Source organism: Ornithodoros turicata, chromosome 1 (assembly GCF_037126465.1).
Source record: "Ornithodoros turicata isolate Travis chromosome 1, ASM3712646v1, whole genome shotgun sequence".
In the NCBI taxonomy this organism is placed as follows: domain Eukaryota; kingdom Metazoa; phylum Arthropoda; class Arachnida; order Ixodida; family Argasidae; genus Ornithodoros; species Ornithodoros turicata.
The window spans coordinates 178,042,611-178,057,931 of NC_088201.1; positions in this window are offsets into that span (position 1 = coordinate 178,042,611).

Here is a 15,321-nt window from a genome sequence, read left to right on the forward strand (position 1 = left end):
CGGCCAACTCAATCAAGCGAGATATTCTGTTTCTTTTTTTTTTTTTTGTCTAACTTTTTCCCGTTGGTTGCTAGTTATTCATTGAGCTGCGTGAGACAAGGTGCTAGACTTTTTTCTTTGTCGGTCGTGTGATTATGCGTCTTAATGTTGAAATGCCGTTCATAAAGAATCTGTATTATAATATACTCTGTTCTAACGTAATAACATGTACAAATAAAACGGGAAAGCTGTCCAGATATGTCAGCCTTGTGCCACGATTATTCCCGTGTCTAAGAAAAATTCCGCAAGTGGAACCTTCACCAAGCATTGCCCCCCACCCCCCCCCCCCCCCCCCCCTTGAAAGCTCGGCACCTCCCCAGCCATTTCTGGGGAAATCACTGGGTCTTATGATAGTTCGGCTTGTTGATTTTTCGGCCTTGTGATAGCACGCCGTTATGATTTTGGGCCTTTTGGTAGGCTTCCCTCCCTAAACTGTTCCGGGGCATTTGATCGAAAGCGTTTTGGTTGAAGGTCCTTTGATGTAACGCTGGACATTTTGTCGAAAGCCATTTGATCGAAACGGCAGCGTGGTTTCATCGATACTTTTATTGGTTCGTCTGAAGCGTTAAAGGAGCAGCAACAGAAAAAAAAAAAAGAAAAAAGAAAATGAGTTGCAGTTGTAAATGCCGTTATCCTAAGGAACATTTAATTGTATGTAATCCGCTTTCCTGTAAACACATTCTTCATGTAAACCCACTTTTTTGCTTCGAAAAAGCGCACCCAACCTCCAATGGCCAATTTAACCATTCCACAACCTGATAGCCTTTTGCGCTCGGACACATTGTGACTAAACATGACATACAATGTCTTTCACCCCTTTGCACATATGACTATCCCGTTTCAGACCGTTCCCTTTAAATATGTCGCCAGCAATAAGAAGGGTGCCCAGAACAAGGATAGACTATCGGCTGCAAAAAGCAAAAAAAAAAAAAGAAGAAATAAAAAAAGCAGAGGACACTGATTGCCTGCTCCGTATGCTCGAGTCAAAAGTTACAGAAAAAGTGGTGCGGACAACACAGTGCATGCAGCTTTGAATTCCCTTCGAACAAACGTCTTTCGAACAAACGGCGTCGATCAACTGGCTTTCGATCAAACGGCTTTCGACCAAGCGGCGTTCGATCAAACGCCTTCGATCAAACGGCGTTCGACCAAATGGGCGGACACCGTCCAGAGGAAGTACACACTATCGGATGCTGCTAACGTGAGGCCATTTTTTCCCATATGTGTACTCACAGATGTGTAGTTCGTCGGATTCTTCGATTGCTAACATATTCAGTTATCCGTTTCTTTCTTTTTTTATTTTTTAACGATTTATATCCGAGTCAATCCGATATATGCAATTCAGAGATAATGGAAATAACAGCGAGCCTACTACGTATACAATGGAGCAGTATCTAGCAACACCTAAAGCTGTTTCGTGTATGCGTATTGTTAGTGCACTTAACAGGTCGCCTCGGCGCCACGATGTCGACCTTCGTCTTTTGATGTGTGTCTGGCTAGACAAGAATATAATAACGTACTGCTCAGTTCTGCTGTCTCCGTGCCGTCGTCCGACCCGAAAATCAGGGCCACGTCTAACTGAAGAATAGGATTTTCAGCCGTTGATGACCTGCTTCGCACGCATGGCCAAGGGCTCCTCAAGAGATCTGTGCTAAGGAACAGACTTTGTGGAGCACCACCGGATTGAAAGGAAGAAGTTCATCGCACTACCTATTTTCGAACACGTTCAGACGTTGCAAAAGTTTGCCAAAAAAAGAAAAAGAAAACGAAAAAGAATAACCGACATCCCTTGAACACGCTGCACGTGAAATGGAATATCTAAAGGCCGTAGTTGGAAAGTTCACCATTTACCGGTTCCATCTTTCCCGTTTCTCTTGGGAACCGGAAAAAATGTCCCCGGAAAAAATGTTCCCGGAAGAAATATCCCCTGGAAAAAATGTCCCCCGGAAAAAATGTCCCCTCGAGAAACATATCAAAATCATAACGCCGAACTATCATAAGGCCGAAAGCCAAAAGGCCGAAAAATCATAACGCCGAAGTGTCAGAAGGCCGAAAAATAATAAGGCCGAGCAATGATGATGATGATTGGGAGTTTTGTGGCGCAGCGACAACAGGCCGCGAGCAATGAGAAGGCCGAAAGTCAAAAGGCCGAAAATCAGAACACCGAACCGAACACCGAAATAAAACGGTCAAAGAAACAGAAGACCTAGTGTAAGCATCCCTGTGAATGACCACTGAAAGGGAATTGCTCTTTTCATTAAAAAGAAAAAGCAATAAACTATAACCTCGTATTGCCAACCTAATCTAGCTTAGCAATAATCTATAACATGTTTACTACAAAAAGAAAGCGTGTGGCAGGTGAATGCCAGTGAATGACTTGTATCACCCACTGAATGAATTGTAGAGGAGATGGCGTTTCTCTACATTTGGTAACCCGAACGTGATTGCCACCGTGTACAATAAACACACAATGACACGTGGTTCATATCTCTACTTTTGTTTTCCCCTAAGTTAGCGATACTTTATTAATGCGATGTTCGGTTAAACGATTTATTTGCTGTATTATTTTCCAACAAGTTTATTCTATTTAATCTGTAGAGCTAATTTTTTTTAATCGCAGTTGGAATACCAGTTCTCGTATCCTAGGTTCCTCATTTGTCGGGGTTTCGATAATTCGGTTTTGTGACTTTTCGGCCTTGTGATTTTTCGGTGTTTTGATTTTTCGGCCTTCTGGTTTTCGGCCTTATGATTGTTCGATGTTTTGATTTTTCGGCCTTTTGAGTTTCGGTCTTTTGATCATTCGGCCTTGTGAGTTTCGGCCTTATGATTGCCACCCCCTCGGGCTAAAAATAAATTCTAAAATTCCTAACCACTTACTAAGTGTTTTTACTTGGAAAGCTCGACCTACTTTCACTTACGATTTGTAGTAGCGAATACACTGCAATCAATTGTCACGTTCGTTGATACAACGTGCACACTTGGCTGGGATATTCTTATTTTGTTTCTTTCTTCTTATACTAAGAAGTATATCCTGCGTGACGTCGTACTGACTGATGTGCAATCAGAACGCCGGGATTTTGAGACTAGTTTTTAGGCCTGATGACACAGCTATCCTTTCAACATCAACATCAACATAAGAGCGGGACGTACTTTTTTCTGTACCAGAGCGTGGAGTAGCGGTTTGGATTTCACGTCGAGACTGGGAGGTGACACGGGTTCGAATCCTGTCACCAGGTGTGCTCTCTGAGGTTTTCCCTGGGTTTTCCGTCGGACTTTCCTGACGAATATCGGCACACTTAGTCCTGAAGTCGGCCCAGGACGCATACTAACCTCCTGTCACCCTCCCTCCTGCTGTCCTCTGTCTATGCCTGTACACCGCGTACAGCAACAGTTGCTTCGCGGCGCTAACACGGAAAAACATTTTCTCTGCTAATTAGCACAAATGTGAAGTGTCACACAAAGTACTACGCCGTCCAGTTTCAACAAATCAGGAGAAAAGATGTCATCCGGAATGACCAGGAGCATGTCAAGTTCTGTTTTAGAAGAGCGCAGATCGACGTGCAGGGTGATGTGTAAAAAGGAAAATAAAATGCGGGGGGACAACAAAATTGACAGGCAAAAATGTACAGTAGAGTGTAAAGTAGAATGTAAAGAAAAATGTAAAGTAGAAGCATCAATTCGATTTGGAACTCGAACATTGAATTCCATATTTGATTCGGAAATGGAATAGGATATACGATTACTCGCTTTGGTGCTCAAAAATCCAAACGTTCGCACCGTCCTAGTAAAAAATCAACGACCGAAGGCAACCAGTCCACGCGTACCAAAAGTGAATTTTCCTCAGGGGACATTTTTTCAGGGGACATTTCTTCCAGGGAACATTTTTTCCGGGAACAATTTTTCCGGGGGCATTTCTTCCACTTCTACATTAAAGGGACCGAAAAGTGACTATAAACCTATCGAAACTTTATGTTCAGCGAGAACCTTGAACCTTCAAAAGTTCGAATATCAAAGAACTCCGCTGAAGTCGCTGTAGTTTTTCTGTAATCGAATTTTCCATAATTGCATGTCCTGGGACCTAGTAGGAAACCGTGCAGTCTGTCAACAATTGCATGACCCCGCGCCATCTGTCGAGGACGCATGTAATACGCGCACTTGCGGGCGCTAATCCGGCGAAAACGAAAATGGCAGTGGGCATTTGTGACCACTTTCAACGTCGAGAATGTCGAGCCTTTTGAATATGAGTGCGCGGGAATTCCGCATTCGAGAACTGTCGCTCACACAGAACTGTTGTTCGTGCGTTAGCGTGCTGGAAAGTGTGTTCTTCGCAGCAGAAGATTCCTCGTCCAGAGATCAATCGGAGTCACATTCGGTATACGGACGTTACGGTACGGGACCTTTCGGTACAGGACGTTTCGGTACGGACATTTCGGTACATGGACATTTCGGTGCACGGGCATTTCGGTACACGGACATTTCGGTACACGGACATTTCGGTGCACGGACATTTCGGTACAAGGACGTTTCGCTAGGGCTGTCCACACGTTGTCACGTCGCTTCCGTGGTAGTGATAAATTGATGAGATGCTATCGCCTCTTCGGACGCTTCGGTACAAGTCGCCGGCAACGTTCAGACTTACTACGCTTGTCGATGTTTATGTACCACTGTTACAGTTCGCGTTTTCTTGGAGGAATCGCTGCATGCTGTGGTCAGGGACTGGCCAAAGTGTGCTGGTTCATGAGGGCAGATAAGTTCAATGACAAAAAGAAAAGAAAAAGAGAAGGTGTAAATATCAGCCACTACAAACGGCTTGCTGTTCCCAAGAAAAGGAAAGAAACGAGAGGAAAATGAAGCAGAAGAGAAAAAATACCAATAAGGAGAAAGAAATGCAGCAAGACAGACCAGTTTATTCAATCAATACACCACACTTTTTCTGTCATTACACAGCAATTTACTTTGCGAGAACATTCATCCGCAAAATGTTTTAGTGTGAGAACCCCGAGACAAAGAAAAATCAGCAGGTAAATATACGTGTAATGTGTCGCCAGTCTACCCAGGCAGACAGCTCGTCTACCCAACGTAGAGCGGACAATTCATGAACAATTGACTTTTTTTTTTTACTTTCGTGTTAGCGCCGCGAAGCAACTGTGGCTATGAGCAGCGTACAGATGAGGACAGATGGAGAGAGGACAGCAGGAAGGTCTGGGGGACAGGGGGGATTAGTATGCGTCCTGGGCCGACTTCAGGGGGAACTGTGCCGACATTCGTCTGGAAAGTCTTCGAAAAACACAGGGAAAACCTCAGACAGCACAGCCGGTGGTAGGATTCGAACCCACCACCTACCAGTCAGCACGACATCAACGAGCGAGACGCCTTAACTTTCAAGCATGGTGGTCAACCCAATTGACCACCCAGAAAAATATTTCCCCCATTGCTGTATAGTGGTTCTGTTCGTCGACCACTTGCTCGCTGCTTCGCAATAGTCATTGGCATCGGCATAAGGTGTCGCCACATCGGAGCGTGCGACGTAAGAGCTGCTGCTTCGTTTTTATGAAGAAGTGCGTCATTGCGGGCACTCCATTCGCGTCGTCTTCTTACAGAAAACGAGGTAAGAATCTCGTGGCACACCGTTCATTTGTTTCATCACATGTCTATGTTCCGTTGAATATGCTATCAGCCTGATTCAGCGCGGACTTTTGGTGTATTTTGAGAAAAACGGGTGGTCAACTGGAGGAACCACCATGCTGGAAGGGGTCACTAACACGCGGAACGGGTGTTGTTACTTTTCGCAGGTGCGTCAGTGCGATCGAAGGACCGGAGTCGCCATATAATTTAGGACATCCCTTCAGACCCAGGAAGCTGTTCGAACGGTGCTAACAGTGACGAGGATCCCACCACCAGTCTCATGGACTGGCCGACAGCCCATCTGCATCCGGAAACCAGACGCATCAGTCTCTGATTCCGACAGACAGTGCCGTCGAACAGGTTGATTGATAAACAAACATTTTAACAAACGAAAACAAACGAGCGAGACTACACGTTGATACCGTTGTCCATCTCACAGCTACGAAACACCAGCCGGCGCCGTGTATCGCTCAACGATATGCTAACTGCAGCGCAAAAGCAAGTTCGTCCCCTCAACATGGGTGTGCATTACCTGCTGTGTTGTCTTGTGCATAAAAAAGAAACAGGAAATAAAAATTTCCGCTCTACCAATTTTTGTAGGTGTGTAGCCCCTTGCTGTACGGTGGTCAACACCATTGACCACCCTGTATACTGTAACCAGCATACCATATATCTTTTCTAACTGAATTTTTGTGTTCTACAGGACATAATAAACAATTATATCATTAAACGACTCAGTCAGTTCAACATAAAATTTTCTGTGCTTCAAAGAGATAACCCACTCGGCCATGCCGCTGGTAACAATGGACATTCAAGTGGACAATCTCATTATTTATCTTCCGCGTAATATCACATGGTTTTAACAAATCAGGGGGCTTAATCGCTTCATCGTCGTTATGGTCGTTACAAGCTAACGAGTGGTGGGAAATTTAAAAAGGTAGCTACTTGACACATTGCGCGTGACGTGTACTACGGCCTTCACGTATAGCGCGGAGAGCGCCGTGCACGTGTTTTATCACGTGCCCACCTTTTTAAATTTCCCGCCCGCCTTTTTGAGTTTCCCGCCACTCGTTAGCTTGTAACGACCGTAACGATGATGAAGCGATTAAGCCCCCAGATTCGAAAACAACGTGAGCGGGGCCACGATCAAAGAATCCTGAAGATTTCGAGGAAAGGGTGTGGACATAAAAAAGGATCGCCTGCTTTCTGAATTTTTTTTTTTTGTCATCAAGAGCTTTGATAAAGAAGTCGACTGATAAATTATAATCAATTAGTTATTCGAATTAGAACAAACAAAAAAATACTCGTGGGATTTCCGCCAGGCCATGCGATAACCGCATCCAAGTACGGCTCGGGTAGCTTCATCATTAATTATGTATCGCTTGAAAAAACACCCTCTATAGTAGTGTCATCACACAGGTCCTGCCCACGATGATATACCAATGCATTATTCATCAGTACCCCACTAACTGGCAATATTGTTGAGTATATTATAAAATATAAGCTCCGCAGAGGCGATAGCATCTTATCAATTTATCACTACCACGGAAGCGACGTGACAACGTGTGGACAGCCCTAGCTAAACGACCTTGTATCGAAATGTCCGTGCACCGAAATGTCCGTGCACCGAAATGTCCGTGTACCGAAATGTCCGTGTACCGAAATGTCCGTGCACCGAAATGTCCGTGTACCGAAATGTCCGTGCACCGAAATGTCCGTGTACCGAAATGTCCGTGTACCGAAATGTCCGTACCGAAACGTCCTGTACCGGAACGTCCTGTACCGAAATGTCCTAGAGCCGTCACATTCGTCCTCACCAGTAGCTCACCGTGCCGTGAACACGGACGGTTACGCCCCATTTCGTCCAAACGTTTATTTCGTCCAAGTACTCACAACGTCCAAGTATTTAATTCGTCCGAAAAAAATCGGACGTACTGGACACTTGGACGAAATGAACAGGCGAGGAGAAACTTGCCCAGCGCGTCCAATACCCGTACCGTCCAATAGCTCATTTCGTCCAAATGGGGGAATTCCCAAAGGCTCTGCTCCTTTCGGCAGGCGACTGCCTGGCTGCATTCATGTAAGCACAGGCCATTTTGACACTGGGTGAATGGCAGGTGACTGTATTCATGAAAGCAAATGGATTATCGATCAAACGGGGAATCACAGAAAACATAAACCCGTTCACAGGACCGCTGACCACGTGACCGTCCAGTTAACGATGTGTTGTTTTCTATAACTCTGTTCTCGCTAAGTACCGCGTTTCCCAATGTGAGTGATCTTTCTTGGAAACATCTAGGGATCTGAAAGGAAACTTGCGGCCCTTTGCGTTTACGTAGACTACTTCGAGAGGCAGTGGCTTACCAACGTTCATCTCTGGAATTATTTTGCGGATGAGGACGATCTCCGCACAAACAATCACGCCGAAGGGTGGCATAATTCGCTGCGCATGAAATTCAAGAGCCAACCCCACATGATGTTTTCGAAGTTCCTCGTCGAATTTGAGTCAACCATACACAATGTAAGCACAACCAGGTAAGCAACAAATTCGCATAATCAGGGAACATCATCATGATAATTAATAGAATATAGCATATATGTACTTCCTCGCTTGCTCTTTTTGTATTCATGCTTCTTACCGCCATTTGCAGGTACGCATTCGGCTGGTGTTGAACTTCGCCAAGCAGGAGACGACGCAATTTCGTGGTGAACAACGCGACGATACAAGAGGCTCCTCTTACTTCTCATGGGCGTACGGAAAATACAGCTCAGGGGAAATGATGCTGGGAAACGAAGCACCCTTCACAGACGTAACAGAGCAGTTTGCTCATGTCATCAAGTCATACCTGCAGCGCATGTCCCACTTGCTGGACCATGCTAACTAATACGTTAGTTGTTCAAATGAAATAAAAGAAGAAGAAAAAAAAAACGGAGCAGGCTGAGCATTTGTTTCTCGTTTTACTCGGTGTATAACATGTTTCAGTGGGAATGTTTAAATCTTACCTTCAACTAATAAGTCAGTTGTTGGAATAAAAAAAAAAAAAGAAATAAATAAAAATAAATAAACAGAGCAGGCTGAGCATTTGTTTTTCGTTTTACTTGGTGTATGGCATGGCATCTATCGGTGTGAATGTTTAAATCCTACCTTCAATCGTAAACGAAGCAATTGTTCACTCGCATTCGGAGATCCCCCTCCCTTTTCGGACGAAACAAGCGTTTGGACGGTACGGTTATTTGGACGGGTTGGTCAAGTTTTCCCCCCTTTGGTTCAGTTCGTCCAATGCCCACTATGTCCAATTTTCTTCGGACGTGCTGAGTACTTGGACGTTGTGAATACTTGGACGAAATAAACATTTGGACGAATCGGGGTGCTACCGTTTGGAAATTTCACAAAGCAGTCCGTGTTGGTAGCACCCCGATTCGTCCAAATGTTTATTTCGTCCAAGTATTCACAACGTCCAAGTACTCAGCACGTCCGAAGAAAATTGGACATAGTGGGCATTGGACGAACTGAACCAAAGGGGGGAAAACTTGCCCAACCCGTCCAAATAACCGTACCGTCCAAACGCTTGTTTCGTCCGAAAAGGGAGGGGCATCTCCGAATGCGAGTGAACAATTGCTTCGTTTACGATTGAAGGTAGGATTTAAACATTCACACCGATAGATGCCATGCCATACACCAAGTAAAACGAAAAACAAATGCTCAGCCTGCTCTGTTTATTTATTTTTATTTATTTCTTTTTTTTTCATTCCAACAACTGCTTATTAGTTGAAGGTAAGATTTAAACATTCCCACTGAAAGATGTTATACACCGAGTAAAACGAGAAACAAATGCTCAGCCTGCTCCGTTTTTTTTTTCTTCTTTTATTTCATTTGAACAACTAACGTATTAGTTAGCATGGCCCAGCAAGTGGGACATGCGCTGCAGGTATGACTTGATGACATGAGCAAACTGCTCTGTTACGTCTGTGAAGGGTGCTTCGTTTCCCAGCATCATTTCCCCTGAGCTGTATTTTCCGTACGCCCATGAGAAGTAAGAGGAGCCTCTTGTATCGTCGCGTTGTTCACCACGAAATTGCGTCGTCTCCTGCTTGGCGAAGTTCAACACCAGCCGAATGCGTACCTGCAAATGGCGGTAAGAAGCATGAATACAAAAAGAGCAAGCGAGGAAGTACATATATGCTATATTCTATTAATTATCATGATGATGTTCCCTGATTATGCGAATTTGTTGCTTACCTGGTTGTGCTTACATTGTGTATGGTTGACTCAAATTCGACGAGGAACTTCGAAAACATCATGTGGGGTTGGCTCTTGAATTTCATGCGCAGCGAATTATGCCACCCTTCGGCGTGATTGTTTGTGCGGAGATCGTCCTCATCCGCAAAATAATTCCAGAGATGAACGTTGGTAAGCCACTGCCTCTCGAAGTAGTCTACGTAAACGCAAAGGGCCGCAAGTTTCCTTTCAGATCCCTAGATGTTTCCAAGAAAGATCACTCACATTGGGAAACGCGGTACTTAGCGAGAACAGAGTTATAGAAAACAACACATCGTTAACTGGACGGTCACGTGGTCAGCGGTCCTGTGAACGGGTTTATGTTTTCTGTGATTCCCCGTTTGATCGATAATCCATTTGCTTTCATGAATACAGTCACCTGCCATTCACCCAGTGTCAAAATGGCCTGTGCTTACATGAATGCTGCCAGGCAGTCGCCTGCCGAAAGGAGCAGAGCCTTTGGGAATTCCCCCATTTGGACGAAATGAGCTATTGGACGGTACGGGTATTGGACGCGCTGGGCAAGTTTCTCCTCGCCTGTTCATTTCGTCCAAGTGTCCAGTACGTCCGATTTTTTTCGGACGAATTAAATACTTGGACGTTGTGAGTACTTGGACGAAATAAACGTTTGGACGAAATGGGGCGTAACCGGGAGAAACACCTTAGTAAGCCGAAACAAGCGCTGTTTTTTCGTCGTGCAGGTGTTCATGTGTGGAATGCAAACCGACGGATATTACGAATGGATACTACGATTTTTGCTGCCTAGAGGCAGAGAATGCGTGTGGACGGAAAACCCTTATTTCTGCAGGAAATTCCGTTATACCACCTGTCGGCCATTCACAAGAAGGATATGGGGTGCTCCGGGAAAATACAATAGAAAGTACTCCACTGGATCTCGATCTGCGTCATGCATGCTATTAGGGATGCTTTCCCATCAGTGCGCTGACCTGTAGAAATGTTGTCAGCATATTTTCATTTCTTGTTTGCTGCAAGTTTTTCTCATTGCTTTTTCTTTGCTGTCACAGCATATTATAATTACTAGTTTGCAGTGATGGCCAGTAGTTAACTACATGTAGTTAAACTACTAGTTAAAAGTAGTAGATTGTAGTTAAAAAGTAGTTATCAACTATTTGCAGAAATGTAGTGGCAACTACTAGTTAAACTACTATTTTAAGTAGTTAACTACAGTAGTTAGGTTACTGAAGGCGCCAACTACTTCTGATTGTGCCGCAAGCTTTACGGCACGATTGTGCTTCCGACTTTTACCTTGAGCTACTTGTTTGATGAGAACGGAGGTGCAGAGCAATTGTGTTAGTGCATGTGTACTAAATCTTCACTTTTAATGCTTGTCTAGTGAAGCCTCATTTGCTGTGAAATAATTATGCAACTTAGTTTATCGCGTAGGCACAGAAATAATCCCGCCGCAAGCTTTGTATTTGACGATCGTAGCAATGGCCTGAGCCAAAGTTTATTATTGCTTGTGATTAATATTTAGGTGTCCAAGAACACTACAAAGGATTGGTGTTGGTGGACAACGTTAAGTAGTTTTAGATGTAGTTAAACTACATTGGAGTAGTTAAAAAAGTAGTTTTAACTACTCCCCTGAAAAGTAGTTGAACTACTAGTATTTTAAGAGCAGAAGCAAGATTTTGTCACAACTCAAACAATATCTTTCTTTTTTATTGTCCAAGGATTTAGGAAATAGAGTAGGACTTCCTGCCCTCTGATGTTTTGACGTACTTGATAGAGTTGTAAAACCTGCAACAAAACAAACAAGAGAAGTATAGACAGTTTTGTCTTTCCCTTTTGAATTTAACAAGCTAGTTATATTTTACCATTTGTTCACTTTTGGATTCTCTGTTGGTGAAAAGATTACAGGAACAATAATGCTGCAGATCGAACAATGACCTGTCATCTTGATGAAGATCAGAACATTTCTTCTGGCATGCTAAGTGAGACAAAAGAAATGTACAATGAAGGTTGTACAAAAACACCAAATCTCCGTCGACTAAAACTTTCTACATGTGGATGTTACCACATCGTGTAGTTTCCATCCAAAAGTAGGACTAGGCAAGGGTGTTTGGTAGGTTGTTGGCATGTTGATGTGCTATACCGTTACAGCACATCAATATTGATAGAGGGGCAAACACAGTAGACAGCATGATGCCTGCAAACTCAAGTGAAGATTTATTCAACAGAACAAGAAACCGAAAGCATGAGTATAGAGAAAGGCAGTGCCATGCAGTGTATGGTGAACCACATTAATCTCTGAGAAGGTAGGACCGGAAGAGCAATAAAGAGAAATGACAGTTGCGTCCTAGATAGGGGAGCTCTGCAAATTTAGGACCAATATGATGTGGTAACCTTGCATGGCTCATTGCAGCTCTGACACACATTGAACAATTCCAGTAGTGGGGCTTCAACGACAACGAATGTTTGCTGTTTCACTGGGCATTCAAGTGTAGTGGATACATCTCTAGAAAATTAATTAGCGTTCCTTAGTCATAAAGTCATAACGACATCTCAACAGGAAGTATTCTTGCACCCTTCAAACAAGCTAGTAGTTCTGATCGGTTTCTTCTCCCCTTGTTGACGTCATACTAATGTTCTGCACCTGTCCAAAGACTAAAAAAAATGGCACACTGCAACACGTAACAAATCTAGTGCTTCCATCTGTGGACTTTGCATACCTGCTTTCAGCTATTTCTGTCATGTCAACTTGAGTGCCTGGATCACACACACACACGAAACAGTCTTGCGCCACTTCAACACTGGAAGGCCCCTAAAATTAAATTTGTTGATGTTGACAATGTTGAGTACGGGACAAGTAGGATAACATAAGTGAAATGTAATACGTCGTCGCTATATTATAATTCATACATGTGTGACGCCTGTACATACCTAAGACGTTGTGTTGAACTCGTCACCTCGGTGAAGCAAAATCACTGGGTACTGAGCATCAGTGTGCTTCGGACGTCTTCGCAATTCGCCTTCTACGGCATCTTCGTAGTCATCGGCAGCAAAATGAGAACAGCACAAACGACACGACTGCCACATCTAATAGCCGAGTGTTTCGAACCACATTCGCTTTTGAGCACTCTCCTGTTGAATCTTGTGGTAGAAAACGCCCGCCGCCGATGGTGAACGAACATGATTTTTGCATCCCCGAACACCAAAACTACGAGAACCTACGTGTGTCGTCTTCTGTGTTCGTGTCTCTCGGTATTCTTCATGGATCTATACCAGCTAGCCTGCACCCTTTCCCTGTTACCAAAACTACACCAAGCATATGTAGGTCTCTCGAATAATTGACAACAACAACCACGAACATGTCATTCACTTCTCTTCGCGCGACCAACACGACCGAGTGAGTCACATATTCAAGATAGGAGAAGCTCTAGTTCGACCCTGGGAACGAGGCTATGTGCCGACTGCGTTGGCATATAGTGGATCACTGGCTATTTTGTCCCCATGCCGTTCGAGAACCCTCGCTTGTTGTTTAGTCAAGTGAGCCCAGTTTTAATATTAAGAGGACATATCACATAGGTCTCAACTCAAAAATGAACTTTTTTCTGCGATAGATGGCGCCACACGCGCCCTTCTCACTCCGCCGACTTTGTAAGAAGTCCATCGCGTCTCTGATTGGAGGACACGACAAGCCCACGTGACAGGCGGAGACCTATGAGCTGGGTTGTGTTTTCTTTATTTTTAGATTTCCTCCTTTCCCAATTTGCTTTTGCGCGGTGGATTTGGTCGTCTCGCGTTTGCTGTGTACGTTTTACTGGCATTTCTCGAACATGCCGTGTGACTGTCGCGTACCGCCGCTACCACCTCGCTTTCTCGTGGATGAAGATTGCTCTGATCGGTAGCAGCGGGCTAAAGCTTTTCACCCGATACGCAGAGACTGTCCGTGGAGGTGTCTATTCGTGATATAGTGACCGTAGTTTTCAGTTTTCGTGGTGTCACAGGATCACGTGTGCCTGAGAGTATCGGGGGACTCCTGTTGAGCTGAATAGCAATTTTTGTCAGAGGCAACAGTATCCAGAAAGGACGCGGGGTTGTCGACGGTCATATGACACTGCAACATCCCGTTGCAAAACATCCCTTCTTTTCTTGCCAGTGACATTTACGCTGTTGAACCATGACGTTCGTTGCTGTCGATTGGTGTCGTGAAAGCGCTCCCTCAATCGGCTCGCATTATTTCATAGTAGAACTCAAGGCCGGTGCGCTCGCACAGGACTGCTAGCAAATTTCGATAGGGTTTCGCACTCTCTTTTAGAGCATTGCGCGGGTCTTGTCGGGCCGGGCTTTACGTTTTTCGCACGTGCCCGTGCCAGGTTCGGATTCGAGAACACATGGTGCGGCATGTACGTCAACAGACTTCATGATACTCGACAGCTGAATGTTTGTTGGGTCTCGGTTCTTCTTCTACATAGGGGTTAGGAGATGTCAGCCAGATGGCTACGGCTTGCTACTCAAAATTCCACACACATGCACTCACACACGTTGGGGCCCACAGGCGTGGTGGGCGCGTTTGGACAGCAGAAGGAGCGTCCTTCAACAAAGCCAGAGAGGAGCAACCGCGTACACACGACACCGCTCTCTCCGTGAAGCAGAGTGAGACGCTGATCAAGAGGAAAGCCGAAGTGCGGAGTTTTCAGGCGTAGTGCAGGGTTCTGCACGACACGCTCTATCCTGCGGTGCGGATCCCGGTTTGGAGTTCCCCGCGGGTAGCGGGTCGGTTGCGGGTGATATTATTGACACCCGCGCGGGTAGCGAGACTGTTGCGGGCAGCGTTTTTGGCACAAGCACTGCTGGCGGGTCGGCCACGAACAAGCAACGGCTACAGCAACAACAACGAAGAGAAAAGATCATACCAAATAATAAGTAAACAAAGGCGCCGCAGCCCCTGCTGGTCGGGTCCGGTTGGGTGTGGATTTCATTTTCTGGTAGAGCGCGGGTGGCGGGTCTTGTCAGAGGATTTAGGGGTCGGGTATGGATTTCACCCTCAAATAATGGGTTGCACGTCATACGGTGCAAATGCCCATTTCGTCAAACTACCAAGTGTCCGTCTGGCTTACGCGAACATTTGGGAAAACAAAATGTGTGATAGCGCTTTTCTATAGAAACGGCTGTCTTGTCCCCCGTCCCGAGTTTCTTCAGCTATCAAACAAACCAAACAGTGCACGTATGCACAGGTCATGCGCATTTTGGCACTGTAGTCGCCTTTGAGAAGGGGTAGAGCACTGCATGGGCCGGATTTTCAGGCCCGTGCCCTGCCCATACACCAATGTTTCCATACTGAGGCCCTATCCAAACCCACCTTTGCTCTAAGTGTTCCCCAGGCTCGCAGCGGGCCCGATGGCCAGTCCCATTTG